The sequence below is a fragment of the Falco peregrinus genome, chromosome 3 (assembly GCF_023634155.1).
Source record: "Falco peregrinus isolate bFalPer1 chromosome 3, bFalPer1.pri, whole genome shotgun sequence".
NCBI lineage: Eukaryota > Metazoa > Chordata > Aves > Falconiformes > Falconidae > Falco > Falco peregrinus.
In genome coordinates this window covers 59,353,992-59,380,912 of record NC_073723.1, presented here as the reverse complement: position 1 = coordinate 59,380,912, position 26,921 = coordinate 59,353,992, and the positions used below count along the sequence as shown (strand labels likewise).

The window sequence follows — 26,921 nt, the reverse complement described above, 5'->3', positions numbered from 1 at the left end:
TGAAGGAAGTCAGACTCCCTTTATTCTTTGTTAGCAAAGATTCAAAGATTGATGTTTACTCCATCACCACGGTCCTTTCCTAGCAATAGCAACCATCTAATCCAAAACTGACTAGCACCTCAAGTCAAAAAGGAATAGCAGTACCATACTGTTGGACAAGGCAGACATGAAGGAAAGTCACATGCTTATGAATGTTAAATTCATTCATCAGATAAGCATGCCTGTGGAAAGGACACTAAATGATTGGAGCTATCATATTTGTGTAAAACCAGAGCACTACAAAGAGTTAAAATCTGCAATGCCAAGCATGACTTACATTCAAAAGTAATAAAAGTGATGTTACTCAAAGCTCAGAAGGCTTTGCCAGGCAGCGTGTAGGGACAGCAGACAAGGCATTTGTAACATGAAGAATCATTTCTTACTAGATCTTTCAGGATTTGTGTCTGTGAGAAGAAATCCCACATCTCAGGGATAAAAACAAAGAAAAAATGGACAGCTTGCCCTTGGGAAAATACATGAGAAATGCTCATATAGTTCTTCTTTAATACCACATTTTTAGAAACCTGTGCTTTTGAATGCCTACTTTGAGCAGCATCCTTTGGAGCTCTTTCATGAGGACACATAACCTAAAATAAAATTAATCTTAGTCACAGCGGTGTGTGCCTTCATATGCCAGACTGCAAACAGGGAGAAGCACCGGACAGTAGTCCCAGTGACAACACAGGGACTGATTTCCAAATGTGAAACTCCTGAGTCACTCTTGCAGCCATCTTTTGCATTTTCTCCATTTCTATCTTAAGTTTTTACACCAAGGTATTGAGACACTTCATTTGATGTTTGTGATCTTGTGAAACCGTAGCCCTTCCACCTCATCTGAAATACAGTGTCTGCTACACCATATTTTCCCTGTCTCAGCTATGTTCAAACCCATTTACCAAGTTAGTGTAACATCTTACTCCAAAGGCTTTACGTAATAAAAAACTCAACAGTCCTTTGAGTCCTCTGAACAGTTTATTCCTCTAATTTTAGTAAAGGATATTTGTTTAGAACTTTTACTGGAGCCTGATGTCATTTTATCACTGGCAGCCCACCAGGATTAGTCAGCAAAGTGTTCACTCAATACCTACCGATGCTGAGCTGTTAGCATGTTCTCATCTCCCTTTCGACAACACCTTAGTTTCATTTATGCAGATGAATTTGCTTAAAAAAAGTTGCGTGGGCATCAGCCCAGGATTTGCCTGAGGCTACTAACTGAAACCATGTTCAGGTTAGCCAGGAGCAGCCCCAGAGGCAGTTCTGCTTTGCCTCTACTGTGTCCAGTCTAATCTGTTACTCACTGAAGCCTGGATCCATGCTGGGTCTTTTTGGGAACCCAAAATATGTCTAGCTTCTTTTGCCAAACTGGGGAAGTGAAGGTCTAAGCATTCCATCCTGAATCCGGTCTTACTTCCACTCTCTGGGATCATTAGGGAGCTTATTTCTCACCCTAGCTTTGGTGTGGGCTAGAGGAAAGACAAAATGTAAGCAGAATACACTTTTGTAAAAAAGTTTGAGGGACCTTTTCACAGTAATGTATGGGATAGTGCAGTTACAATCTCTGTTTCAGTCAATTTTCCTTCATCCCTAAAATGACATGCAAAACACCCACGCTCTAGAACATAGCATGATTCATATTGAAGTCTACCCCTGGCCAAGCCTGTACTTGATAGTTCTTGTGCTTTGCAGAGGATTATTTCAGGGGGCAGTGGGAGAGAACAACTGAAGACTGAAGCTATTTGTATATACGCAGATGTGTATTCCTGCACTAGATTTCCCTGCCTGACCTCAGTCAGGAAGACTAGATGAAACACAGCACTAGCTGCTGAGCCAGTGAGGCTCTTTGAACTGATAACCATGGCATGTTCTGTGATGTGGTTTGCCTGGAAACCTATTTGTTTCTTTTGAAAATTCGAAATACCAAAACGACATCAGTTGTAGTGTGCACTGAAAAGCCTAGGCTGAGATGGCAGACTGTTTTATTCCATAAGTGATTGCAGATGTTTGGGTGAAGGCTGCAAAACACGAGGCTTTTCAAACGTGTACATGTGGGGAAGGAAACTAGGGACATATATAAATATGAACATACTTTTTATATGTTACAGCCAGTCAGCTGTTCCCATTTCAGATTGGCAATTATTAAATTTGAGCAAAAATTAAGTGGAAACTATGATAACTGCCATACATCTGGTTTACTGAGTGTTTTACCTCCCTTTGTTTGATGCCAGTTACATACTAGACACAGAACTGTCAGCAGTCTGAAGAAGAGGCTTAGGAGATAGGCTGATGGTTTTTATTACCACCAGATTGCAAAAGCATATAGCTTGAGCTGGTTTTCCAGCAGGCTGAGTCCCACCTCTATGTTCCAGAAGCCTGCTATGCTAAGTAAGGTCTGGCTGGTACCAATTTAGAGTGCTCTGTATGTATGTGATGCCCTTTAAGTGATTTATCCCAGAGTCACAGGCATGAGATACAGGATAAGAAGAAGAGCTACTAGCTGAAGAATTATTGGCATTAGATCTCCCTCCTGATCTCCAAATTTGGGCTGTTTAGCACTGAATTCCAGAAAGAAGGTCCCAGTAGTTCTTGCTGACACCGCATTAAGAAGGTGAGTAACAAGTCATCATGGGCCTTCAGTTTCAAAAAGCCAATGGCAGGCAAAATCTGTCACAGCAAAACAGTTTTTGTGTCATCTCTTTGGGCCAAATTCCAGCTTATTAACATGTTGCCATATGATAATTTTGGCAAATCCTTCAGCTTACTTGTCACAGCTTAATCCTATATGCAGCTGTGGACAGTGAGTAAAGAGGGCTTTGCTGCTGTATGCTTCCTGTTGTTCTGCAGCATTATCTCTAGTTATATTAGTTTTAAGTTACTATAAACCTGAGTGATATTTCTACACATGTGTGTTTATTATTGATGACAAATTATGAATGAAGCTTCAAGTATTTATGTAGCAAAAAATGTCATCATTCAGTTCTCTTAAAAATTGAAGCACCAACTACCTTTTCAAAGTTGTCCTTTTAAAGAAACTTTGCATCTTTAGCAGCATGCAGTAGGAAGATGGAAAAGATAATTTCTTTCCCAATCAGTGCTGTTCTTTTCTGTTTGACAGGCATTTTATTTTAAAGTGTTTCCACATCTGCAAATGTCTCCTTTCTGCTTACACCTCTGTCTTTGCATCAGTCAATGTTATCAGCAGTGAGGCAAACAATTATGGGTAGATAAAAGCAACAAGGCAATCACACATGTGGTATATTGATATGAGTGCGCCAAAAAAACTGAAATTGCACACAGATAGGGAAGAAAATGCACCATTTTTATGAAATGTGTAAAACTATTTAGATGTTTTGTTGTTAGTATATGAGTTCAAGAAGCAACCACACAAATAAATGAAATAAAATCCTTTAAGGGATTGCAAAGGATACCACATCAGACTAGGGAAATTGCTAAACTACAAGTCACTTGAGCTGGGAGAGTGGCTGGGAGAGAGAACATTACTTTGTTCTTGTCTTGAGCAGCCTGCCTTAGCCACTGTCCAAGACAGCTGTAACGAGATGGATGTTTGGCTGCTCTTGCAGTGTTACAGTGAGCACAACAGCTTCTTAAAATTGATAGAAAGCCTAATTGTCAGCATGGGTTTACGCCAGCTAAGAGTTCCACTGATGTGTGTTGCCTTGTTTTCAAGTAATTGCACACAACTGAGACAGTGTCTCAAGTGGGAAAAAAACAGGTTTCAGGTGCATAGGTTCAAAAAGAACTCTACAAAATTTGATTGTGTGTGCTAGAATGCAAAATATAGCCAATCATTTCAGAACTCATTGCTCATATTCTGTGGTTTGTTCTTTTCTCAATACACCCAACTTCTTAATGAGTTTGTGTTTAAAGTATCTTCTCATGTGTAGCAATGCCTGATAGGTTCAGTAAAACTTAGCAGCTGGGGGAGAAAAAAAGAGCATTCAAAATCTTTGCAGGTTCTGTCCCTGTGAAAAGCAGCAGGCAGCATCACAGATTGAAACTGGTGCCCCAGTAGCATCAGGGACTAAAGGTTTCATCAAGAGCAAGTTGAAGTCAGTATGATAATGGCTGGAGACAGAACCTGACCCAAATATCAGGGCTTCAGCTGTGTTCAGCAAAGCTGGACATGGTGAAAACAATGCACCTGGTACAACAATCGCATCCCACAGTGTTAAACTATGACCTGGGAAAAAGAACTAATGCAGAGCCACCCAGTGCATCTGGCAGGGGACCCCACCTGAAAGAAGCACTACTGCCATGCAAGTAACATTAATACAAAGCAGCAAGTACCTGATAGCAATATGGAAGCATTATTGAGAGACTAGAACTGCTTGGTTGAGTTAACTTTATGGGACCGTCCAAACTCCTGAGCCAGTACTCCTAGCGTCTTGCAAGGCTGCATCTCAGTAGTGACGGTAAGCTTCAAAAGGAACAGGAGGCAGTGTTGCAAAAGCTGTTGAGCTGCAAAGAAGGTGAAGTGAATTTTTGGTTATATCATGCAAAAAGGTATGATTTAGTTTCATTAGAAATAGAATGTTGCATGTTTGTGTGCTTCAAATGCTTGTGTGGTGGGACTTTCAAATCCTGGCTGGTTCTGGGGTAAGATGCAAGCCTGAATTGCATTCAAGCAGAATTTACCTGCAGTGATGGTGGTAGCGTGTCATGCTGATAAGCACTAAAGGCATGCTGGTGCCAGAGGAAATTCTGTATATGCTGGCTGTTTTGGTCTGAGAGCTAAGGAACACAGCTGTCTGCATATTCCCCTTTCTTGGGCACTGCCATAAATCAAGAAGGCTGGTTTTCACATCACTCTGCACTAAGAATTGTTGGCAATTATTTTATAACAGCTCGTTCTTTAGTAAATACTACCTTGATGACACCATTTAAGGTATAGGTCTGGAAGCCATATTCCTATTCGAATCTCCCAGTCACAATTGGTAAAAGCACATTAAAATCTGGGGGAGGGCTTGCTTGGCCAAGGTGCTGTGCAGACATGGTAGTTCAGCTGTAGAACCAATGGGTCTGTTTAATTCACCAGTACACTACAGGGTTTTTTATGAGGCTTTGCAAGATGTTATCCAGAGGACCTCATGGGGTTTTTGGGGTTGTTTTTTTTCACCGCCTTGAATGAGAAGATAATTTCAGATTGAGGCATCTGTAGCATATGTTTTCTGCAGAGCTGGTGATAATAGAAACATTTCAGTGAGGTCCCTATACGAGTTACGTCACTTGTTTTTGACTCTGCAATCGGAGAGGATCTAGCGAGGAAGCCTGCTGTCACTGCTGGAGAAAGGATATAGGTCCTGGCGGCAAGCCCAGGCCTGCTCAGCAGATCAAAGGCTCTTCCCTTGGCTCCCAGAGCAGCCGGAAAAGCAGCTGCCCAGTACCCTTTCAGCATCCTTTGCTCCTTTTCCCTGTGCCAGCAAATAACAACTTCTTTTTGCTCCCCACCTCAGCAATAGTCTCATTTTTTTCCCTCAGTATCCTGCCAAGCAAGGTCCTTTTAGGGAGAGCGCTTGTGTTTACTACCTGCAGATCCCAAAGCCAGCCAGTGGAAACACGCTGGGGATGCTGTGGTTCTTACACTCTCCTCCCAGAGACACTCCCAGCTGCTGACTTTAACCTGGAAGAGGAGGCAAAGCTGAAAAGAACAAGCCATGGTTGTAAACCACATGCCGTTTTCCAAGCCAGCCTAATGGAAGATTTCAATTTGGAAAAGTACTTTTTGTGCCAAAACAGAAAAAAAGCCATGCTTTGAAAGCCTTCCCACTCACCTCCCAGAAAAATAAATAGTGTGGCTTTTTTGTGGGCTTCTTGGTGGTGGTTTTTCCTTTTTAAATACATGACTGCCTTCCTCCAGAGCTGCTGTGTGTTGGTGCTGCTCCTTGCTGTCCCTGTTAACTGGTTCCTGCCGGGAGGTTTGTCCGCTATGAAAGGAGAGTCAAGCAGACGTGTCGGAGAACTGCAGACTCTGCAAGAAGAATATTATATCTGCTATTACAGTGTCATTTCTTCTGAAGTTACACGATGGGCTGGTTGATGGGAGTCTTTGAAAATAACTGCATTGCACTTCAAAGGCACACACAGCCCTTGGGTACCAAATTACTGCTAAAAAGGGGGCAAACACCTGACCCTTTGCTGCCCCACAGGCAGTGAGTGTCTGCATCCCTAGCAGCTCTTCTCCTCCCTGGTGTTGTAAGCCAATCAGATCACTAGTGATAGGTGAATTAACTGTCCTGCCTGGGTTTGCTAAAGGTCTTAATATTTCTGTAATTGCTTTTGTTAGCACTGTGATGCACTCCAGCTTGCAGTCACAGCTGCAGCTGTGGATACAAGGTTTTACTTGCTCAATAAGGAGTCCCTGAGCATGGGTTTGCTGACTAATGATCTGTCATAATTAAAATTACTATGGGAGCAATGTTTTGAAAGATCTTTTTTCCCAATGTGAGCTTCTATGGGCTATTAAAGCTGTGAGCCTTTCGTGAGCTCCTCTGGGGAGCAGAAGCTCTTCTCCCTGTGTTCACACACAGCTAATAAGGCCTTCATATGGGTTTGCCTACTACAAATTGCCAGTAATTAATAATATTCTACATAGAAGCATCAGAAACAGTTAAAGCATGCAACTGCAGACTGGCCTGGTGCCTAGCCCAGCTGCTTGGTAGGTCCTTATTTGTAGGCAAGTTATTCTATGCCTCAGTTTCTCCTTCAGTAAAATGAAGAGAATATGAGAGTTAGTGATGCTTGTAAAATGTTTAACATGTATGGGTGGGTGGTGGAAACCACTGGAAATGACAGGTGCAGAAGCAGTAAAGGAAGAGAGTTTATTTTCCATAGCTTTGCTTGTTATACCTGATGCTTTTGTAATGGAATCTAATTTTCTAACTCATCTTTTGCACAAATATCCTGTATGAGACAGCAGTGGTGATGTAGAGGGAAATTAGAATAAGTGGAGAGAGTGAAATGCAGAATCATTATCATCAGAAATACATATCATTGTTTATTATCATAAAGTACTTCTAACAAGGCACAATTACGCCTGTAATTTTTTTTCTTGTTGTCCTTAATTGTTCTTCTCCATGTGATTCCTACCACTGGTTCTTTATTATGTGGATTGTGAAACTCCTCAGGGGTCCCAGCAAGGTACCAGTATGTGGAAAGGCAGGGGAGCCCCCTGAGTACATGGAGTCATTTCGTTCCATCTCCGTTATCTGTCTTCTCTGCCTTTATTGGTATCTTCCCACTTGCCTCTTCCTTCCTCCCTGTGAGTCTGGTTTTGTCTTTACTAAGACTGAAACAAATTATTTTGACAAAATTAATATAAAAAAGGAGGGCAAAACACTCTCTTGTGTTTTGTTTGGTAGTGAAATGTGCAGCATTATAAAGCATCAAAACCCTAATGGTTCTGTAGGAAAATTCAGGTAACAAGTAAAGCAAATGGATACCCAAAGCAAACGCGTGAATTCACCAGATGGGATTCAATCCAAGACCAGGCCATGCCTTTATCCCAGGAGAGATATGTGGTGGTCATGGTCCTGATCTTCAACAGATTTTAGAATTCTGGAAAATTAATCATTACAAGAAATTTTTAAAGGATTTCAAGGAGGGAGTGAAGAAAGTAATTTGTCTTAAGAGGCCAGCTCAGCGCTTTCCTGATCTTTCTACTGTCCCAGTAAATCATTTATTGGGGCAAGCTTTCAGAAAACTCCCACACAAACTGTGCTAGGCAGAGTGTACCAAAAGTAATATCAGTCTGTGTTTATGCTGTCTGGTCCTAAAAAAAGAGGTTGTAATACCAGGGTGGTACAGGCCCCTGCTTAATAGTGTGAGGCCTTGAAAGCTTTCCTTTTCTAAAAAAGTATTTAGTGAATTGTCCAGGACTACGAGGCTGTTCATTTCTCATTTAACCTTACTTTTATGTATTTTATTTCTGTGATACCAAATACAAAATTCCAAGTATTACCACAGTGTAAGATCATAAAATGCCACATCTTCTCTTTTTTGAATGAGTAAAATTAAATATTGGAATTTTTTTTTTCCTGTAAATTTTTCTGGTTGACTTTGCTAGCTTAGAGCAGAGGTGTGGTTTGAAAGGTTCAGATTTTAAAATATTAAGGGGGAAAAAAAGATATAAAGGAGGATTTGTGTAAGTTCTATTCTCCCTGCCCATAAGAAACTCCCAGAAAATTTGAGATCACCATATATGATTTCTGGGAGGGTACATTTTAACTTGTTGTTCATGAGTTATGAGGTCTAAAATATCCCAGACCATTCACTGTCATTTGTATGCAGCATCAACCCCAAACCTGGAAGTATGATGAGTACCGAATAATAATGAGATGTAAAAAAAGAATTTATTTCTACTTATATTCTGATTTTCAAACCATTTCAGTTCAATTGATTTATTACAGGAATATTAACCTAATTCGAGGACCAGAGCTTTGAGAAAGGTATTTTAACAAAATATCTTATGATAAAATGTCAAGATTTGTCAATACTTGCTACAAATGGGACTACTAGGAAATCTCAGTAATTTTTTTTACTGCTTTCTACAAGGCCGTGAACATTTTTCCACCATATGTGTCAGCACACAGTGAAAAAGAATAGTGTAAGAGGCATAGGGAATAACTTTGCATCATTTTTCAGGAAGAAAAGCAAAAACAGGTGTTGAAAAGTTTTCTATAGATGAAAAGTATATACACAGAGAAAACAGCTATACATGCCAGTGGAATATACCTTGTATTTATTTGCACATAGCCTGAACTTATGGATTTTAATAAAGCTCCTGCATCCAACAAGTATAATCAGCCATTTCACTGCAAGATCCAAATGGCAGCAAATGGTGATATTTGCTAATGTTCATTAAGATGTGAACCTCAGGTGACAGATGCAATTCCTCCTAACACGGAATTTTACACCAGAAGCGGGAATACATCTTTGTATCCTCATGGATGAAGAAGTGTGTGTCCTGACTGCCGTTACAAAACTTACTACTTGAATAGGAAATGAGTTTCTGACAATGCACAAGCAAAGGCAGCTCAGGAGTTCAGAGATGACGGTTCATTAAGGATCAGGTTCTTCCGCAGCTGCCCATGTCACAGTGCTTCTGTCACAAGCAGCGTTGATGACAGTGTGCTACAGGTGTTTCAGACTTCCCATTGTTGACACCTTGCAGCATAATTATGAATCAGCTACTTCTGAATAAAATTCTACCTTTTTTTTTTTTAAAAAAAAAAAAGGAATAGCTGATTTTAACCTGGTTTTCTAAACCTTGATTCTCCCACTGCCTGCAGGCCAGCAGAGGCCAATAACCCATGCCCCCCTGAATAACTTTTTAACTCACTGATCAATTCCAGCCAAATTAATAAGGAAAAGATCTCAGGATTGCTTACATTCTGCTGGGATTTGTCAAAATCAGTGGTGGGCTATGAAAGCACAATTGGGGCTTGCATCCCCGCTGGCAAAGCCAGCTGCTCCAGCCCCGGCAGCCCTGAAGGGTGAGGGTGGGGGCGGGGGTGCCACTCGCCCTGCCTGGCCCTGCTGAGCTGGTGGCACCAGGGGCCTGGAGCAAGGGACACGGAGATACCGAGAAGAGGTGAAGCAACAGGGCATTTGGCAAAAGGGGGATGAAGATATGGAGACAGGAGAGGCTGAAGTGAGAAAGAAGTTATCCAGGGGGAAAGCAGGCATCATCTACGCTGTTTCTCATGGAAAAATTGTCCTTGCCATCGCCAGCCTTCAAACTTGGAGGTGGTAATTGTGGCCTCAGAGTAAGAAGTTTGTGGTTTTTTCATTCAGATGAGCTCCCTCCGCCTACCCACATCATCTGTGGGGCAACTATAGTGTTTTAAGCTCTCCCAAGCATACAATTTTAGGGCTAATTTTCTGGAAGAGCTAATTGAAATCAAGTGACAAGGGCCTATATTAAATGCTATCTAACATGTAACTTCACAAGTGTAAAATATGATATTAAATATCCCCCACATACCTACCCATCCTCCAGTTCATCCAGAGAATTTGATTCCACTCAGCCCAAACAGTATTTACCCAGTACAGAGACCTGCTCCTTGCGCCCTTACCCATCACTGCTCCTGCCATTGCTGCTCCAGGGCTACATCTGCCTCTTTTACCTCCGTGTCTCACAAAGTCAGTGTTAGCTCTTTGCCAGCACTAAAGCAAATGTGTCTGCAAAAGTGGTTCCACATGGCAGCTATTTTGAACAAGCTGCTGTGAGGGAATTTCTGCTAAAAACAGAAGAGGGAAAAAACATGAGCTGGTATCTCGAAATACTTTCCTCACTGCAGCGATCAGCTGAGGAGGAAGGTCAGGAGGGAGCAACGTAACACTGCTTGCAGATAACGTGGGGGTAAGGGGAAGAGGACAGAAGACACTGAAATGTGTTCATAAAGGATCGAAGGAAACACCTCTGGAAGCACAAAGAGGAGAAGCTAATATGCCTTTAAAGTACATTTAATGTGGGATTGCTGACATGTCATCACAAGCACCACCATAGAGCTATTACATGGGTCACTGCAGGGACAGGGTTACAGTGCCCTTCTATAATCTTGTTGGATTTATTTTATATTTAACTTTGCTGTTGAATTCCATCCTGTATAATGTTCGGTTTAGGAATAAACACTACAGTGTTCCATTTATTTATTTCTGACCTGGGGATAGGGACTTTTAACCCCAGCTCCCCTATATACATTTTATCTGAAAAGTAACGCAAAGTCTCTTTAAACAGCATTTTTCACTCTTTCCAGGTATTTTTCATGGAAAGTTCAAAGAGCAGTTTTCATTTCTCAGATACTGAGAATGTTTTTGCAGGTATTTTGAAGTTGTTAATCTCTCTACCCTTTACAAAAGTTTCCATTAACAAAGAGCAGTAATGGTGAGTTGTGATGAAAGTTGCTCAGCCATACAGCATAAACATTGAATATGCCGAGGTACAGTTGAAGTGAGCTGTTCATAAACAAGTGCTAAAACCTGACCTAGATCCATAAGAGGTGTTATAGAATGCTGCTGCATAACAAAAAATATCAAAAAAACTTTTTGCAAGCTTTGTGAATAGAAAAAGGAGTGGCTAAATTCATTATTGGTTATAAACACTTTAGCTCAGGCTTCTTCTTAATATAGCTTCACTGGCACAATCATAGCCTTCTACATTCCAAAATACAGAAACATCCTCGTTCTTCCTTACCACAAAAATGTGTGCTTGAGAGCAAGCAAAAATGAAAGGAAAAAGTGGCAGTACCTCCAACATGTTGCTGATGTCTGAAAATCTATGACAAAAAAGCAGCACACGTTAAACTGCAAGTTCTCGTAGTTGGATTTTGGCATAGAGGTGGAGGGAGGGTGCTGAGACAGGGTGGGAGTCTAAACCGTGTATGCTCCAAGCATCTACATGGAAGCTGGTGAGCCCCAGCTTGCCAGTGGCTTGCTAGGGATGCTGCCACTGAAGGAAGAGGCAGCATCAGCAGGCCAATAGCCTACTGATTTGTTGAGGCACCTGGACAGCAGTATTCACAAGTCCCATCCATTGTATCCCCTTTGGTGGCAGTAGGAAGAATATCCCAAAAATAGCTGTGCCTGAGTTCTGCCTCTTCTGCCCGAGTCCCGAGTCCCTCATGCATGAGGTTGCAACACTGAGCTGTGCAGGTTGTTGTTGGAAAGATTGTGTTGTCAGTACGTGTGCCCTGGCTGAGACACACACACACCACACTTGTCAAGCACAGAAGCAATTCCAAGCGCTTCATGTATTTGACAGCAGTGGCCTTAACAACTCCTTGCGCTGACTCAGAGTTTACATAGTTTCTCAAAAATATTCTCTTATGAGCTATAAAATGAGTAAAAGTGGTGGGCATTTCTTTCTGCTTATTGCTTATTGATAAATACATCAAAGACTGTGAACAAAATGCATATAGTGGTTGGGGCAGAAGCCATGACTTTTGCAGAAGTCCTTGGCGTCTTCTGGAACAAGAGGTAGCTTGCTGGTTTTCTTTTTTTTTTTTTTTAATGGATCAGACCCATGAAGGCAAGGATTTATTTACAAAGCTATCTGAACAAATAGCTCCAAAGACAAAAGGTAATTGCCTAATGCTCACCACTGTGATAGCAACAGAAATTTAATTATTAATGGAAAGACTTCATCTCCACCATTTCTGCAGACTATTATGCCTTGTGGGATAGGCAACATGCTTTATGAGGGACTTCTTTTAAAAAACAATTGTAAACCATATGCACATTCAGCTCAAGGTTTTTACCTCAGAAGCAATTATGTCCATAGCTACACACTGCCTGTTAGCTAAATGTCATTCATGGTCTTCCCTGAAATATTAGAAGCATAATACCAGATTAACCAAGTTCCTGAAAAGTATTTTGAGGGTTACTTTAAAGCAAATAAGATTGCAGGACATGGCTCGGGCAGAGAGAGAAGACACTGGAAACCTAAAGGGTTTAAGCAATCCCCTCTTTACATTTACTGCAGGGTTGTCTGTGTGTTGTTATGCACAGGGCTTTTGTGTGTGATTAAGTGTGACATGTAAACACAGAGAGAGTGAAAAATTTAGATAGGTTTGGGGAAATTATTTCAAATGGTGCCCACACATTTGGGATCTTTAAGGTCAAGGTAGCAAGTGCTCAGGCTAAGGTCCAAATTCCCAATGAAACACACACACAGATCACAATATTCAGAAAATCAGCATCTTATTTGACAGAAAATAAAAAACAGGAGCATGAATGTACAAGCATACGTATTGTGTTATAGGGTTCCTTAAAAAAAGTTGCTGGTAAAAGGGGATTTCTAATACAAAGACAGAACCATATCTTTAGTCAGTCCTTTGGCAATTTAGCTACTCCCTGTTTCATCAGATAGGGGCGATATCCCCAGGAATCCTTCTGACAAGGGGTTTCCCCAGAGCCAGGGACATTATCCAATTGCAATTTTAAGAAACTTAGAGCAAGGATGACTGAGTGAAGACAGAAGTTTCTGAGAGTGTTAGGAAAAGAGAAATAGAGTATGAGGGAGCAGTGTGTAAGAAAGACAGCTTCTCTTTCTCATACGAGAAAAACTGGGAATATTATACCTGTCCTTAGGTTTTGTGGTGAGTTGGAGCCTAGTGTCGGATCTGGACCTGCTTGCTTTCCTTCCTTTCTTCTTTTCTTCTGCTTCTCTCTCCTGTCATGTGCAGACTCCATATTTAGATTAAAAACTTGCATCCATTCTTATGGAAGATTGTTAGATTTACATCCATTAACAAAAAGGGAGTCTTACCTGAACGGCTCTGTTTGGGGCAGTAGCAGCAGAGAATAAAAGACCGCTGTTAACGTGGGCTGAGCCAGGGGAATGGTGGATGGCTCCTTCTCCAGGGAAGACCAGGGAGATGTCAGAGAGACATTGCCTTGGGAATCCACCCAGAGCAGGCACATCAAGAGCTACAGCTCTTACCAAAGGAGACCATATTATCACACCTAGAAGGAGAGCTGTGTGATGATGCATCTCTGTCCCATGCCCCTCACAGGTAGTGCCATACTGGAGGTGGCCCAGGAGAGTGTGCGATTGATTCAGAACCATCTGAGACTGGCTACGATAAGTCCATTTACTCTTCTTTATTGCTGACAGCTCCCTCCCAGCTCACCCTTAGGCATAGCTGGGCAAACCTTACTGTTAAACCCTTGCAGCTTCAGGTCTGACCTTCTGCTCCAGCCAGCATGGCCTTGAGTTGGTGGGGTGGCACAAGCTGGCAGCTCTGCCTTACAGCATAGCACAGTCCCATATTCAATCACTCTACGTACAGGGCAACACTTTTTGGTGGCTTTGCCATGCTTAAATTAAATGTTGATTTAAGTGATGCTATATGGAATTGCCATTTTCCTAGAGCTCTAGCATTCTCTGAACAGGCTGCCTGGTGGATTGAAAAATCTGTATTGGAGTTGTCCTCAGTTAAGACAGGTGTGTTATCTGTCATGGGCTGCCTGCTGCCTTACCACAGTGACAAGCTATCCCCTGGGAGGCTGTCACTCCCTACGGATGTGTGCTTTTGAACAGGCTGTGCAGTTTTACTACAAAAATCATGGTGCATACTTACTACACGATATCTGTGTGCACAAAGCCAGACCTGGATCTCTATTTCTTTTCAGTTATACCTGTGCAGTTCTGTTAACATTGGTGGATTTATCCAGGTGTACGTCAAGCCAGAATCAAAGTCTCTGCTCTGTCAGTGAAATAGAAGCCAGGAGCTGAGCTGGTGTGCTAAACAAAACACTTGTGATTACTAGGAGAAATGATTTGGCAGGATTTGAAGACCCAGACATACAGAAAACGTTTGCTTTGAAATTCCTGAGACTTGACTGTCCCTTTGGTTTTTTGGAATGCTTTGATTTAGTCATGCGGGATGGGAGCAGGCTGTAACCTTGCAGGGGCACTGGGAATAGTACCTCTTGTGCAGCTTACAGAAGATGTGAAGGGAATTAAGTGTCAGCAAGCTTCAGGGAGACAGCAGATGTATACGTGGTTAGAAGTTTGGCTGGCTTATAAAATTTATTTCCACTACAGGATCAAAAGCAATTAAGTGTATACAATATCTAATCCTTGGATGTGTAATGTATAACAGGACATAGCGGTCTAAGTGAGGGAACAACAAATTCATTGCATGCAAATAGCTAAACAGTTTAACTTTTAACTACTTGAGAGCAGGAGAAAAGAGGGCTCCTACAGTTTCCATGAGTGCAAATTATACATGCCCATAAGGAAACCAGGATTTGGTGCACCTAAAATAAGCCATTTTATGAATAATTTTTAGAAGTAAACATTCCAAGCCAACTCTGCTTGCTTTTGGGTGCAACTTACAGGACAACCCTTGCATCAGCAGCATGAACTGTTGACACAAATCTACTTGCTGTACTTAAGTGTCTGTCAGATTTACTCTTGTGGTCATCAGTTAAGGGTAGCTTGCTTACATCTCTGCCTCTACTTATGTTATTAGCTCAAGTGTGAATGTAGTTTGTACCCCCCAAAAAAATCTTGGAGCTTCAGAAAAATAGCAGTGGAGTTGGATGCTGTTCCCATGTTGCTGGGGGGGGGGGTCTGCTAAACTCCTGCCCTACACATCCAGAACCATGCGTACGTTGTTGATGCACACACTGTACATTGTTAATGGGGCTTGCACAGAGGAGAGAGAAAAAAACACCTGGTTGAAATTTCCTCATAACTTCAGTAATCCAGTTCTCTTCTGTGGCTTTTATATATCGTTAATAAGTAAGTGCTTTATTTATTTTTCATTGTTATGTTGGCATTTTGTTCCTAGGATGACAATAAAAGTAAGATGAGGGAAAAACACTGATTGGAAGCTTTAAAACTGAATGTAACAAAAGGAAGGAAAATTGAATAATGCCATAGAAATGTGCTCATGTTCCAACTTCTTAATAACCCAACTACAGAGAAATGTTCTGAGTAGAATTCTAAAAATATGTTTTCCCACTGAAAAATCAGCTGATTCTTTCTGATTTGCTAGTGGGCTGCAAAACTTCTAGAGCCATATTAAGATAGCCCAAATTCCACCTTAGTCCCCAAGACTAGTCACACGTATAAAACTCACAGAAGGTCTCTGATGACCGAATCGGAGGGCACAAGAAATGTACTGAGCAGGGAACTAGCATAAGCCAGGCTATATCTGAAAGTTAGGTTTTCTTTGTATGGGACCTATTATCTGAGATCACTCATTTGATGTAATCTGGGAGATCTTCACTGAAGTAAGTTTCGTTGGATGGAAAAAAGCATAGGTAGGCTATAATCATTGTTGATTTCTTGATTCTAGGTGTGCTAGTGAGGCATCCCATACTTTTGAATCTCCCTTGCTTGTGGGTTTTTTTTTTGAACAGGCTTCCTAGGGAAGTAGTTGATGCCCTATCCCTGTCAGTGTTTAAGAAGCATTTGGACAATGCCCTTAATAATATGCTTTAACTTTTGGTAGCCATGAAGTGGTCAGACAGTTGGACTAGATGATCATTGTAGGATTCTATTCTATTCTATTCTATTCTATTCTATTTACTTAACATTGCAGTTTACCCTTAAGCGCATGTTGAACCCTTGGGAGAATAAAACATGTACTTTTAAAAGGTTTTAAACTGTGTTAGGAGGAGTTATGACAAGCTTCTTGCTGGGAGGATTTTCAGAAATTAAAAAATATTTTTCTTAATTGAAAATGAACAGTTTATTTTTGTTGAGTTGGGTTGCCTTAGCTATGTCTCTGAGAATACTGTGAGCCCTCTGACAACAGGTCAACTGCAAACAGCACAGCCAAAACTTGTTCACAGCAGACAGGGAAATTGCATTTCATACATAATTCACAATGTGCTACAGTGAATCCATAAGGTCAATATCTGTTGTTAACTCGGAGGAAATCAGAGAGGAAAGAAAGGAGCATTTCTTCTCTCTGATCTTTGAAAGAGCTGTCTACAAACTGCTGATTTCCATTGCACAGCGCTAGACAAACAGCAAAGTGGAGCCCTTCTGCACGTTTACAACCACTGTATCCGAGACAGATAAACTCTGAGGCTAGAATAGTATCTCTTTGTGTTCAGATTTTCATCTCAGAGCTTGACAAAAATGGAGAAAAGGGACTAAATACAAATAGGTGCAACTGTGTGCAGCAATGTGCTGGAGTTGTTTAGCATTGGGATTCCTCTTGCCTAATTGGCCATCCAAAATTAGACATCTGGGCCTGCCATTCAGTACAGGGAGGGGGGCAGACACTGCCAAAAGGCAGTTCATCCCATCCAAATATAGCTGTTGTAAGGAGAGTGGGATAAATTACTTGCCCAGAGTGCATGTGTTTTCTAGGCATTTATAGCCATTGGTACAGGCTTTTCCAGATTTTTCCTCTTTTTGTTTTCTGGCAATATTTGCTGAGTGGATTGTGAGTGTGCTTTGCATTTGTTTCAGATTTCCTTTCACAGCAAGGAACTGAAATTATACAGGTTGAAATTACCCAGCATACAAGAGTCAGGTTGTAACTGGGATTTCCAGAAAAACAGTACCACATCACGGCATAACCAGCATGCTGGAAAACTTCAGGCATTTTGTGCATACGTTATGCGCTGAGTAGGCGCTTACATGGGGATTTTATCCTTCTGGACAAAGAGTGTGACATTTGCTGCATTGTTATAGAAAGCAGAACAGCACGTGCACAAGAAGCTAGTGATAGAAGGATGCATTGAACTACCAGGCAGAAAAACTACTGTCCTGAGAGTCTGTAAGGAAGGAGGAATTTGACTGTAATCACACCGGCTTGCAGGAAACAGCGAGACTCAGGAAGAGCATCTGAAAGGCTGCAATGTGAGGCAGGGCTGAGGAGGGGGTGGAAGGATTGGAGAGAGGCCACGGCAGAAAACACAGGGAGTGTTTGTCTTAGAGAGAGAGAGAGATGGACACCCTGAGGTAAAGGGCTTCTTTTTCGTACAGGCAGCATGTTCTTGTTTGCCTAGATGCTTTCTTGAATGGAAAACCATTCAGGAACAGTCAGGACAAAGTCAGAACTATGTGTGTGTCTGTGTGTCAGTGAGGGAGAAGGGAGTAGTATTTCTGTGAGCAGTGCTCACACGGCCACATGAGGGCTAACAAAAACTGAAAAGGCAGCTATTCTCTCCCTGGATGTAATTTGCAAACCATCATTAATTAAATAATGCTGTCCTTTTCTTTCCAGACTAGCTTAAGCTGTAATGGAGCGTAATCTGTTGAATAATAAATATCCTTGTGTTTCACGGAATGTTCTTTTTCTACATAATGATGCATGTCAAGAAGAAATCTATGGTTCTCCTTGAACATCTCCAAAGTTGTTTAGATTTGGCTTTTTAACAAGCTCTAAATGTAATTACTACAAAGGAGTATCACAAGGCAATGTTTCCCAAACTGTGTGAGCTGCCAGGCCCTGTAGGTGGCTTGCAGATGGTCTGGAGACCATATTAAAATAATAGAATCATAAACCGGAGAGTTAAAACATGGGTGATAAGAGTGCCAAGCAGGCTGAAAATGTGTGGCTGGAATTTCATTTACAAACGTAAGGGATGGGCCCAAAGGCTGCTCACCGATGGAAGAACCTATGAGTTTTCACCAACTTCTCTGGTGTTCTGCATGGGTCAGTCTTTGCATCCAACAAAACCCTTTTGTATGCAAACGGCTGGGAAGGCAACCTGTGGGCTGTCTGCTTTATGCCATTGTGTAGGGCAAGGATTTGAATGCGTTTGAGCAAAACCAGTGTCCCATCAATGGTGGGCAAGTGGAGCCAGTGAGCCACTGAGGCTGCTTCTGACCCGCATTGCCACATGCCATATATCAGCTTCCACATCAAAAAGACAAGCAGGTTGCGTGTGATCTATTACCTGTATACTTGAACAGACAGTAGAGTGGACTCACCTGCCTGCTTTGCCTGCAGTTCTGGAAGCGCAAGAAAGCTGTAAATCTGATAGGTGCTGCCCATTAGGCTGGGGTTACAGCTGCTTGGTAGCACTGGAACGGGTGCCGCTGGCATACTGGTGATCTGACTGTTTCTGAACATACACATTTAAATGGTCACACAATAAACATCCTGCAAAAAACAAATATCCTCAAATGCTGCTTCTTATTCCAAATTCAAACCTGTTATGTTTTCGTGAATTCCAAAAGGAAATATTTAGTCCATGCAAATTACCTTTTTAACCTATAAATGGCTAATAAAATATTTATAATCTTTATATTCTATTCAATAGTACATAAAAAATGACATGGATATGTGTCTTTCTTTTCTCCAAGCCTGTGTACTAAATGAACACAAAATGGCTACTTTCCATTATGCTCTGGCCTCCTTAGTGACTGGCGCGTTCGGTTTACAACACAAAACAGGTCTGTATCTGCATTGTGCAAACTACAGCTCTCTGCTGAGCATCCAGACAAAACCCCCAAATCTGCATAACTTCAAATGCTGGGATAGAAAATCTAGGGGTTTCATTTTATTTTCTAAGAGAAGCTAACTTGCAAAGAATTTCTGTTCTTTTTTACCCTGTGCTAGACACAGATGATTAGTCTGAAAGGTAAAGAAAATTCTCTTCAATTAAATGAATCTATTCATACTTAGATGAGCTATTCTTCTGCTTTGGCAACCTGTGGAAATGGTAATCTAATCATGCCACAGAACTAGTATCCAATACGCTGAAAGCTTGTAATTCACAGCTCAAGGGGAATGTGGAAGATAGTTGAGAATGCAGTAATTATAGGGCTGGTGCTAGAATGAGCAGTGAAATAACGTGTATTATTTTGCTCATAAGCAGAAATTTTTTTTTAGCCCATAGCAAGCAGGTTGCACGAGTAACCGAGCTGCAGGGTTTTTGTCTTTGACACAAAGCCGTAGGACATCTGGTGCTATTAACTGTAATTCCCTCTGTGTCCCAGTAACACCTTTATACAAATATATGCACATGCATGTACGCTTACCTTAAAGCTGAAGAAAACTGTTTCCAGAAAACACATTTCCGAATATCTCTTTATATGCTGTTCTGTGAAGCGAAGAACTGGCAGTGAACTAAGCTGCCAAACCAGTTAATGCTGGGCACACCAACCTCTTAGCTTTAATCTGTGGTGTCAAATAAAATAATTTATCTGTAGGAAAGGCTCACTTGGACACCTTCACCCTTACCTAGAAGGGCCCATGACACTGGCTGAGCCCTTGATGTTCTGCTCTCTTCCCATAGCATTTCACTTTTGAGGTTTCAGCCTTTTATTTACTGCAAGTTCTATGTGTTTTCATGTAGTTTTGGGATGGTTTATGGTTTGTGTCAGAATGGTTAGTGCTACGAGATACTTTGGGATTTAATATGATTGCATGGAAGCTGTGGATAGACCAAATAATCCCTCCCAGTGTCATATGCCAAGGTATGTCAAATGCTACCCAAAAGGAGCATCCTGTAAGAAACCAAAGACACTAAAGCACACCTTGAAATTTGTTGCATCGTATAAAATGGGAACGAAAGCAAAACTCAAAGGCAGAGGTCAAGATTAACATAATTCTGTATGTGCATGCATGGGTAGTTGTATTTGTGTGTTCAGACAAGTACATGCACACAGGTATTTATTGTACTCATAGACTCCTCTTTCTTACTCAACATACATTCCCAGTGCCTTGCTTACCTGTCACCCAAAAGCATGTTATACAACGTAGAGTAAAATTTTCTGAATGTATTTCCAAGAATAATAATGTCCATATTGTTTTTATTGGAAAATTGCATGTGCACAGTCACAGTTCATCTTGCCTCTGCCTCATCTGGCAAAGTGCAAAAAAACATTGTGCAGACAGGAACATGTGTTAATGATGTAACTGATGTTAAAATTGTCACGTAGGATGAATTTCACACATGGCAGGCTGTGGAAGGTCATGGAAAGCTCAGTTCTTGACCAAGTGGCATGCAGAACCCTGAAGAATGTGAAATGTAGCCTTTTAAATACAGTTTTTCTTTTGACAACATGTAATTTATGGGGGAGGAGGAAGTACCATTGACTCAGTTTTCCTTAGTGAGGCTAATACAATGATCTAGGAGGTCTTACTTTTAACTTGTAGCAGTGGAAGTGATGAAAACAAAGCTCTGGAACATTTCAGAGCAGCTTAGGATGCTTTTAAAACTGAAAGCTCTTTGACTGTAATACTAACTTAAATTAGAGTGAATAGTGCCTTCCAGCCTGAAGTACTCTAACACACTCAACAGAGCTGAAGTCCATTCTGTTGTGTGAACATGGCAAGGTTTGAAGTTACTGTCTTCTCCTTTCTGTCATGACAGGTCTTGCACTTTTTCCTTTATCATTATAGGGTTGTTCATAAATACATTTATTTTCCCTTTTAAGAGTCTAAATTCCACTGCTTGTGCTTAAAAATAGACACAAAGAGTCCCTCACAGACATACATAAAGAACAATAAGGGTATGCTTTTTCAAACTCACGATTTAGATTTTTATATTAAAAAAAAAAAAAGTTCCTGTATTTTTTTCTTGAATGATAGACAAATATTAGAAAAGAAGATAAATGGTGGGGGGGATCCTCTAGACCAGTGGCTTTTTGCTTGGCTCTAGGGGGTTAAAAAGAAATTGTTCACAAGAGGAAAATAGGGAGGAAAAATACAAAGCAATCTTGTCCTGTTGAGATGACACTTTTCTCTTGATAAACAGGTCAAATCAGCAGGTTCCCAATCTCAAAGAAAACTGCTGTGGTGGCCTACTTGGCTGTTAATACATAGCACATTCAAGACATATAGAAAAGTCAACTGAATGGGATAACAAGGAAAATATGACTCATCCACAGTCCTAAGTGCCAAGTTCAGGAGAACTGTTAAGAAAGTTCCTTTTCATTTTATAAGTACATTTCACTTCTGGTGTACATGGATTAAACAGTAATTTTATATGGAAAACAATGACATTGTGGATGTAATAAGCTGCCTTTCAAATTATTGAAATCTAACTGTTCGTGCTTTTTGTAACCATTCTGAAGGCAGGGAAGTCTGTGCCCTGAGAAATCTTAGACAGAGGCAAGTTCACACACACATTTTGTTGCTCTTTTCTTCACCCAATTCAGCCAATACCTTGAATATTGCCCTTTTTAGTCTTTAAAGGCTGAAGAGAATCAGACGTGCCAGCAATTTGACAGACTTGGAAGAATACAAAGGTGACAGGAGGAGACTGCTGGCTCAGCGTGCTGCCCTCCTCTCTGCAGCAAAGTCTCCCTAAATCCAGAAATTGTCCAGAAGTACCGTGGTCATTCCAAAATAACTCTTCATCTGGGTACGCTTAACCCCAAATAAAAAGTGGGGGTGCATAAATGTATGGAGTAATTATGCATAAAAATGCATAATTACTCCAAAGTAATAACTTTTCTGGAAAACGTCCAACTAGCCTCAAACTGTCCTCTCAGCTAGGCGCAGTGCAGCCGTGGATGCTGCTGCTGTGACCTACAGCTACACACAGTCTGTATATCTTCTTAGATCCCCGTGATAAAAAGTAAATTATATTAATATTGTTGGTAAAAAGAGCTGACTGATTTACTCACTGGAACTGATTTTAATCTTGAATTTATAATTTTTGCCAGTTCCCAAGTTGTTTATGAACAGTCCTCATTATTACAGATGTATTTGTTTATCATTTGATAACAGACAATTTATGAAAAGCAGACCCTGGCCTGTGGATTATTCATCATCTGTCCATTTTAATTATTTGCTTTTTGTGCTGGGTGATTGGCATTTGACAGTGATACTGTTCAGACTCTGTAATTTGATGAGAATAACAAATAATGAAAAACCACATGTTCTCAGCAATGTTAACCAGGCAGATAAAGGTGCTGGTATTAAGACAGACATTCTTTAAACATCCGTGCAAACAGAAATTGAGGTCATGTAAAGGTTTTCAAGCAAAGCAGAGCTGAACTGAACAGCCTGAGCTGAACCCGGTTGCATGTTGCTCTCCTGAGCATCCTTGTTTTCATCAAATGTTCACAGCTATCTGTATTAGTGTATTTATTTATTTATTTTTAAATATTTTATGACCAATGTGGACAAGAGGATCCAGACCTGACTCTAACCCTTTCTTTCACATCCTGTAAGCCTGTGGGAGTGTCTTCAGTCAGAAGTTTGGGTTACCTTCTGGTTCACCGTGAGCCAGCAAAGTCTCAGACAGATTTTTGTTCCAAAAGAAACACCATGTTTGTAGGAGAAGTAGGTGTGTGTGACAAAGGGGTCATATTAGAGGAGTGACTAAGAAGAGGAAGTTTCAGGCTGGGGCAGAAAATGGTAGGAAGAGAACTCAAAAATTGGAGCATTGGTTAAGCATTTATCTTTCCTGCATCTCATAGACTTAGAGGTGTGGAAGATTTGCTATATGCATGTGAAATTGTACGGACTTGTAGGATTCACTTTCCTGGCATTTGCAAAGATTTTGTATTGGCCTTGTGATATTCAGAAAGAATTCCTGTAGTCTAGAGATTCAAAAGGTCTTACTTTCAAGTGTCAAAATTCGTTTGGGTGAGTTTTCTTTCTCTTCTTATGTATTAAATAGATGGCCTGGGTCTACCTTTTAACTCAGCCAGCAGAAAATGTCTGGGTTTAGCTTTTAACTAAGCCAGTATAAAATGCATCATTCATTTTTAATAATTATGTAAATGTGAGAAACGCTAATATTATTTTGCTGTCTAGGGGTTAGAGAAAAGGGAGGTTTATCTCAGGCTGAGAGCATAAGCACTAATTCCAAAATCTCTGGCTAAATAAAATTCTAAGTGGAAAATAAATAATATGTGAATTGGGGAGAGAAAAGTTTATTCAAATTGGTTTTTTCTGTGACAATGCTTCTTGTCCTTGTGGAAATTATGTAAAATAAACCTCTGATTTTAGCCACTGGAATGATTATGTGAATTCAGCCATCAGAGTTTCAGGATCATGTTGGCAAGTTTTAAAATTTCCACCTGTACTAAACTGATTTTTTTTAAATAAAAGAGAAACAAACAAAAAAAAAAGAAGGAAATAAAAGCTGTTGGACTATCATCAGACACGCAGCTGATGTCTCCAAGGAAGTTACAGGAGTTTGTATCTGACAGCTCCTACAAACTTTGAAACTGAATTTCTTCAAGGCCTCTTTTACAGGCATTTTTTTAATGAATGGAGAAATATGTGGAAAGAAATGAGAATAACTCACTTAAAAGTAACACAAGACTGGTCCGTCCTCTTTCATGTGTGCCAGGGCTACCATCTTCCTTTGTCTAAATGTCTTCTGGGAACTGGTGATGTCCTCTTGCTAGTTCGGGTCTCCCAACAAGAAGTGATTCTTGTGTCCAGATTTGTTTAAATGCTTTTATCTGTAAACTGTGGTGACCGTGAGTGAGGTGTCAATATTTTTTGTACTCAGGACAGGCAGGCTGATCATTAGGAATTTCTCACACCAAACCAGTATTTTCAGCTGATCTGTTGCATTATTAACTAGGACTCTTGTCATAGACACAAGCAAATAGATAAAAAGATTAGGTCACTCACAGTGACCTCCAACCTGTCACTGAGCAAGGCTGAAAATTGTTAATTTGAATGTAAATGGGAAATCAGGGTTTGATGTAGATTTTCATTCCTTTCAAGACAGAATATGTTTCATACACATTTTCCATATGCCTTCGTCACCAAGCAATTCATTTTTTTTCTACATTTTGAAAAAAGTTAACGTCTTCAAGCTTGAGTCAGTTTTGCTATTTTACCTGAAATTAGATCAAAGATAATTATAATTTCTTGTGTAAACCCTTTGTCTACATTTCCTTCTCATTTGAGAAGGGATTGGATTTTCCCCCACGGCGCTAGAGGATCTGCCCTGACAGGTGACTTTTAACAGGTCATCTGATAACCTTATCAGGGAGGCAGAACTTTTGAGCTGGGTCATAATTCTCTCTCAGGTGACAAGTCACTCTTCAGCCTGGAGCATGGATTTAGTCATAATTTTCATTCTTCCCTTCCTTCTTCCTGCTGCAAGCAGTTCTTGCATTTGCTTTTGGTTTGGTTTTGGTTTGGTTTTGGTTTGGTTTTGGTTTGGTTTTGGTTTTTTTAGGAAACACACAAGAACAACTTGTTTGTTTTAGATATTCCTGCTTGGGCTAGGAACACCCCAAAAGCATTAAGCACACTGAAAAATGCAGTACTGGCTGCTTAAAAACAAGTCAGTACTTCACACTGAACAGATGTTCTTGCTCAATACCCACATGATACTTTCCTTCCTGAATGCTGGTTTTCTAAATTTATGTTTATTAGTAATTATCTATAAGAATAATATAATGTGGTGTTTTACCTGCATAGCTCTTCTGAGTTACAGTGAACTACATTGAAGCTGGTAGAAAGATTATATATGTCAATTCTTGTGGTGCTTCATAGCAATTTATAGTAGCTAAAAAGTTGTTCATGTTGTTTTTATCAATCACATTCTTCTTCTAGTTTGTATTGGCTTTTATTTTCTTGTCTTTGGCATTTGACTTTCTTCCCAACATATATCTGATTGAAACACAGCAGCCCTTCATCATTGCTGTCATTTGAATAACTTTTAACTCTTAGCCAAACTATTTAATATAATCTTAGATATCAAGTAGCATAAAATAAGATTCTCAAAACAAATTGAAAGGTAGACTTTTGAGATTATATGAAAGCAGTAAAGCCTTCATGTCACTGGGGACTGAGCAGAAAAGCTAAAGTACATACTTTCTTTCAAGACTTTAAGGATATCCGAGTCCTTTGCTGGATCAGGTGACAAAGTGCTTTCTGCTGTGAGGAATCACAGCCTGTACTCATCAGCATCATGAGGTAGTTTGCTTAATAAAGTAGGTGGCTACTGTACCAAAAACAGTAAATTCCATCTCACAAAGGTTGTATTAAACACATTTGAATAGTCTATGTCAAAGCTGAAAAACTTCTGAACAGCCTTAGGTTTGAATAACATGCAAAACTGGTGTACCTACATTTCTGTATTTGCTGTGTATACCAGTCCCCTAATGACTGGAGGAATATAACTGTCTCATAGTGCAGAACTTTCCCAGTGTGGGTCAGCTTTGAAAAGTTTGTTAGTAACAATGCTTCTCACTGTGCTCTGTGTTTTATTGTAGCTTTTAAAAATTTCCAGATATAAAAGTAACCAAACCATGCAGGCACAAACGAACTCAAATAGAACAACCCTGAGAACTGATTTCGACCCAGAAAGTTAAAGAGGGCTCTTAAACTTCAAAATTGTTATTGGGTTAAATTGTACCTGTACAGTTTTCAGTGGATTCAAATGAATGCAACTGATAACAATGTACAGCTTGTTTGCACAGCATGGCATAAAAGGAAATCAGTTTAAAATCATTGAACTGATACAGTCAATTGGAACAAACTCTTTGAGGGAATCGCTCTTATTTCCACTGCATTTCCATTTAAGTTTAAAAAAAGACCTTATCAGTCATATCCACTTCTAAATGTGTCCACATTAGGAGTGAGTTTCTAGCAATTTAAACTAATTTATTTCTAAGCCAATCTAGAAGCATCACTAATAAAATTCTGTGAGACCAGCTTGATACCAGTGTGTGCAATGATACAGAATTCTGCTTACCTTACCTTAAGTTTAAGTGTTCAGAAAACCACTGGGAGTAAAAACCAGCAGAAGCTTGTTTTCTTGCTAACAGCAGCAGCAAAGAAAAAAGGTACATTTCCAGATTGAGGAAGAGGGAACAACTTTTACAGTCTCTTTTATTTTTCTTACAAAGAAATCACACTTTGAAATGTCAATAACTCATCCAAATATTGCCTTTTGAAAGATAGTTGCAGTGAAGAGCTTAAAAAGACAATCCTTGCAGTAACGTCAAGAACAGTGATGTCCAACTACATTAATATCTAGCTAACTTAAACGTCACATGGTCAGATTACTCAGAGATAATTGGCTTGCTTAAGTCTCCTCTAAGTTCACAGGTTAGTTTCTGGGATTCACATATTTACAAGAGGAGAGTCCTAATTATTCTCTAGTCCACCACCTATGTGACAAAAGCTGTACAATTTCAACATGCAATTTCTCCACCAAATTTATGACAAGCTTCTCCTAAAATGACTGACTGCTAAACTTGCTTTATCATCACTCAGCTGCATTGCCACCACAGGAGAATGAGAGATTGGCAGCAAAGGCTCAGGAAGAACAAAAGGCAGCGCTTCTTAACAAACTGTGAAGAATGGTATGACCCACAGTACTTGCTTCAGGAGAGCTTTAGTAACATGTGGGCTTAGTTCTGACCACACATCCACCCTAATGTATCTCCACATTTTATAGGGTTTAAGTCTCCTATGTATTGGCTGCTCAGATATTAAACAGTCCATCTGAAC

The 26,921-nt window shown here is 40.3% G+C and overlaps 1 protein-coding gene and 1 long non-coding RNA gene across 3 annotated transcripts in view; one reads left to right on the top strand and one right to left on the bottom strand.

Annotated features, from left to right (window-relative positions):
- Nucleotides 1-26,921, top strand: part of DLGAP1 (DLG associated protein 1) — a 430,204-nt gene that overhangs the window by 365,553 nt on the left and 37,730 nt on the right. The gene's annotated exons all lie outside the window — the stretch shown is intronic.
- Nucleotides 4,056-5,984, bottom strand: LOC114011890 (uncharacterized). Its single transcript, XR_003554018.2, has 3 exons — nt 5,829-5,984; nt 5,584-5,677; nt 4,056-4,515 (listed from the first exon to the last, which is right to left on the bottom strand). It is a non-coding gene; the product is annotated as an uncharacterized LOC114011890 (long non-coding RNA).